Source organism: Polistes fuscatus, unplaced genomic scaffold (genome assembly GCF_010416935.1).
Source record: "Polistes fuscatus isolate 324 unplaced genomic scaffold, CU_Pfus_HIC Scaffold22, whole genome shotgun sequence".
Lineage (NCBI taxonomy): Eukaryota > Metazoa > Arthropoda > Insecta > Hymenoptera > Vespidae > Polistes > Polistes fuscatus.
The window spans coordinates 209924-215184 of record NW_025113099.1 but is presented as its reverse complement, the minus strand read 5'-3'; the positions used below and the strand labels follow the sequence as shown (position 1 = coordinate 215184).

Below are 5261 nucleotides of genomic sequence, written 5' to 3'. Positions count from 1 at the left end.
TTCGTGTTTAAATAATATAAAATGAGAAATAAAAATCATACATTTTTATTTATACATTTATTATAAACAATACGAATTCATTCAATGTGATTGGAAGTATAATATAATAGTCTGATAAATAATTTAAAACAAACAAACATAAATAATAACTAATTATTACTTTAAATAATAATACAATATTATTTCGTTTAATTTAAAATATAAGAATTATTCAATAAAATTCAATATTTTTGATATATTCTAATATGTGTATATATATATAAGTTTGGGATAAATCCAAACTGTAAGGCGACTCGCTAGAGGGTGCTGCTTGACACTCAGATGTAGCGTGTTCGTCGGTATGCAATAATTATTAATTCACTAGGAATATTATTATTAGAATATTTTTATATTTTTAAACGTATCAAAAAGGATTTATAAAATATATATTTTAAACTTAACAAAATGTAATAAAGAGAAACGGAAGTAGTAACTAGTGTTCAGTCTTTTGGTCGCTGCTAGTAAAACGCGTGTATCTCGCTCGGTGTTTGGAACGGAAGAGAGCGAATAGTAGCGGTTTTTCATATACTTGGTGTTTTCTTAATTCTTTGGTTTCGTCACTAGAGGCGTGATGGTAGGAGTGCCGGTGGCGCCAAGCTTTGGCGTGACGGCCACACAGACAAAGCTGAAGTCGCCTGGGCGTGGCACTTGAGAGCCGTAACTACGTGAGACGAGAAGTAAACTCGTAGAGATATTTTTGTTATAATCTATGTGTATTGATTTAAGTTATATTCGTTTTAATCATAATAAAAGGAAGCTGTACATATTGTTGATTCAGTTTCAACTTAGCATCAACCGTTGTACTAATTATTCAACCGTAGTTACTATCATTACCAAGCAAAGAAATTGTCCTATATATATATATATATAATATGAGTATAGTGAAAAATTATAGAAAACATTCATAAATAAATATATATATGTAAAGAGAATATATTTCTTTAAACTTGGCGCGCTAAGTATGATCCGCGCGCCTCTATGATGGTATATAAGCAAAGAAAAGTGAGAACGTATTTAGTTTATAAAAGTTCGTTAAATAAAGATACATTAGTAATTGTTATTAACCGTACGGGTGATCAACGAATAGTGTTGTGAAAGAAGGACGAATAACTGACGTTATCATCGTCGTTTCTCTTATTTTACATTTTTGTGATTTTTATCATTTGTGAATATTAGTAATAAAAGTCTTTTTTGAAGTTAATTGAGGTATGTATTATTATTTATTAGTTATTTGAGGTTAACTGAGATGTATTATTATTTATTAGTTTTTTAGGTTAACTGAGGTATGTATTATCATTTATTAGTTTTAATACGTTTCATTTCTTCTCTATAGTGATCATCAACTTAGGTTAAACATGAATAAACAAGATAACATGCTGTGTGATTTTTTTATGCCTTTACCATACGATGACATTTTTCTGATTTCGATCTAAGATGAAATTGATGAGTTATAAAGCGTTCTCTTTATCCTGGTATTATAAAGACAATAGTAAGTAGAATAGCAATATTTTGTTCAATTAAAATACTTTACTCTGTAAAATATATGTATTATATTGTTTTTTAATTTAATTTATATTCTGCTTCTCTTTTTATATTTTTATATTTCATACATTAACTACTTTCTTAATTAGATTTATCTAAGTATGCGGCTCTTCATTTTTTATTCCAATCAAAGACCGTAACACGTCCAAGAAAAAAAGTCCATTACAGCATCGGATCTATGCATATAAATTTCATTTTTCAATGGGTTACGATATAAAGATTTCTTTTAACTAATGTTTCCTTCATAGAGAGTCTATGTGAATTATATGCAAATAAAATGCAGCCGCAGTTACAAGGAATAATCAATACCAGAATCTGTTAAAAGGTAAACATTATATAATTCTCTTAAAAAATAATTATTTATGGCATTATTAAACTTATTCTTTCTCCATAGGTTTTCCAATTATTTTACTGGAAGAAAAAGTATTAACTTTCAACAACGATGAGAAAAAGCTGACAACACTGCAATCATTATAGATTTTGGAAGATACCGCCTTCTTTTTACGTATAATGGGAGAAAATCAAATCTATTAATATTCTATCAAAGGAAGTGAAGAAAAATGCATCTTAGTTATTATAAATTTGAAAAACTAATAGCAAATACAATATATAAGAAAATATATACTTGTGCGTAATGTTTTTCCAAGCGTCATACCAGGTATTGAAAGAGATATTATTCTTATTAACTTGCAAGAAAATATTTAGACTTGCATCAACTAATGTCTTCTTCATAGAGATTCCATTTAAATTTTTATGCGAATAAAATTCAGTTGCAGTTATAAAGAATAAGCAAGACATGAATCTTTTAAAAGGTAAAAATAAAAATTTTGCTTCTGAAAAAGAAACAAATATTATAATTTTCTTGAAAAATATTTATTATAGCAATAATAAACTTATTCTTTCTTCATAGGTTTTCAATTATTTTACTGGAAAAGAGAGTATATAACTTTCCAATACGATAAGAAAAAGCTGACAACACTGCAATCATGAAAGATTTTGGAAGACACCGTCTTCTTTTACCACACTGCAAAGAAACCATGTGCATTATTTTCTATTGAAAAAATTGAAGAAGGAATGCTTCCTAGTTATTACAAATTGCGCAATCTTTATTTTATTACTGACGAGTGAGGTGAGTATACCCACATCTTGGCGAATGCAGCTCATACCAATGTAGAACGTTGTTAGGCGTATAGGCTGTGAAAAAAAATGATTGCACAAGCATATAATTGTCTGTGAATGAAATTTTATGTACTCCATCAACTTCGAATTTACTAATGACTTCTGCACCATCGCCTCAGCCTGTGATTACTGGTACAAAAATTTGTATGAGTTTAGCAGATAGCAATTATCATCAATTTGATACTTTCCATTATCAAAGTCTGCAGGCTCACTCCGGTGATCTTATTGATTCATTATAAAAAAATCTCAAATTTTAATGTTGAGTGAAACTTGGTTATATGATAATGAGTCTATTAGTATACCAAATTTAAAATGTTAATTCAATACAAATGATCAAATGTTAAAGCTGGAGAATTTGCTATCTGTCACAATGCGAATGAAACAACTAACATTGTGACCATGACTATCGACATGACTGTGAGGCAGTCCGACTTTGTTAGTTCAGCGATATCATCAGTGGGTAAATTTTGTATAGCAGAGTGTAAAACAGAAGATGGTTACAGAATTGTGTTTTATTTCTTTTTCATTCCTTCTCTATAGTGATCACAAATATAGGTTGAAAATGGAAAAATTAGATAACAAGTTGTGCAATTTTTTATGTCCAACCATACGATGATAATTTTTTATTTAAATCTAAGAATACTGATGAATTACAAATGTTCTCTTTATTTTGATATTATAACAGACAATAGTAAGTAGAATAGCAATATTCTATTCAGTTAAAAGACTTTACCGAGTAACATATATGTATAATTGTTTTTAATTCAATTTATGGTGCTCTGTTACTCGTTTCTATTTTTTTATTTTCATATATAAACTATATTCCCAAATAGTTTATTTAAGTGTGTGGCTCTACTTTTTTGTTCCAATCAAGGACTGTAACACATCCAAGAAAAAGATTCCATTCCAACATCGGATCTATGCATATAAATTTCATTTTCCAATGGTTAATGATATAAAGAAATCTTTTAACTAATGTCTCCTTCATAGAGATCGTATGTTAATTATTATGCAAACAGAATCCAACCACAGTTTCAAGGAATAAGCAAGACATAAATCTGTGAAAAGATAAAATAATACCTTGCTCTACAAAAAATGAATATTTAATTTTCTTAAAAATTCTCTTCAAAAATATTTATTCAAAGCATTAGAAAACATTCTCTCTGCATAGATAATCAACTATTTTGCTGGAAGGGAGAGCGCATTATTTTCAACAACGATAAGAAGAAGCCGATGATACAAAAATCATGAAAGATTTTGGAAGACACCGTCTTCTTTTTATTCACTCTGGGAAGAAACCATGTGCATATTCCATCAAAAGAATTGAAAAATGAATGCATTTTTGTTATTTATAAATTTTCTACAATAATTCTTATTCAACTATAATCTCTTGCATCTTTTTGACCAGTATCAGTATACATATAAATTCTTGTTTCAGTTTTGGAGATTTCTAAAACTAATGCAGAGAAGTGTAATGCCTATTACTATCGTTATAAAATGTATCTAAAAGAACGTACTCATCACAAACAAACATGGAACGTTGTAAGGCGTATAGGCTGCGAAAAGAAATGTTTTTTTATGCAAAAGAAGTATAACTTCTTAGGTGCGCACAAAGTCCACACACCAGTATTTATTGTACTTATCGAAGCTATTTCTTCTTGTTCAGTTAACTTCTTTGGTCGACCTGAACGGTATAATTTTATAATTCCTTCAGATTTCGATTTTTTAATTAAGTAATGTATCATAGATCTATTAACATTAATAACACCACCTCAAAACCCTGATATTAATCCGATTGAACATCTATGGGCAATAATAGGAAAAGAATTACAAAAATTTAATATAACATCAAAAACAAGTTTAAAAGACAAAGTACTCGAAGTATGGAGCTCCATATCACTAAGTATTACGGAAAATTTTGTAAAGAGTATGCATAATCGCTTATAAGATGTTATTCGTGTTAAAGGTGGTCCTACTAAATATTAAAGACTTAACAATTATCTGTCCAAATACTTTAGTGGCTTCAGCAATCAGTCTTTTAAAAACTTTTAGGATAAAATTAGCATTTTGAAAAGTATTTAAAATATTGTTATTAAACTGATTGATCAAAGTCTTTTGACGATAAGAAATCATCAAATATATGTGTTATAAGAAACTTAGAATAATAGGAACTCATCTAGTTTAAATCAGATTGAGCTAAATTAGGAAACAGAAAAGCTGACCTGATATTTAGAGAAAAATATATTTTCGAATATTGAAACAAAGCGCTTGTTATTAATCTTGTCGAATCATAAACATTGGAAACCTTGGCCAGGTTAATTTCAAATTTAACGTTGTAAGTTAAATTAAATTATTTGCGCGAATTGATCGAAAAGTTCGTCAAGATTTTATTAAATGAAAAAAAATTTTTTGTTTTCTTTTTTATTAGATTAAACGAAGGAGAAAAAAGACAAAATGTAATTAAATATATAATAATAATAATAATAGTAAATCACCTCTCT

The 5261-nt window shown here is 28.3% G+C and overlaps 1 long non-coding RNA gene across 1 annotated transcript; it reads left to right on the top strand.

The window, feature by feature from the left end:
• The first annotated feature begins 2819 nt into the window (after positions 1 to 2819).
• Positions 2820 to 4258, top strand: LOC122517963. The gene is made up of 2 exons (XR_006303945.1): positions 2820 to 2892; positions 4199 to 4258. It is a non-coding gene; the product is annotated as an uncharacterized LOC122517963 (long non-coding RNA).
• The last annotated feature ends 1003 nt before the right edge of the window (positions 4259 to 5261 follow it).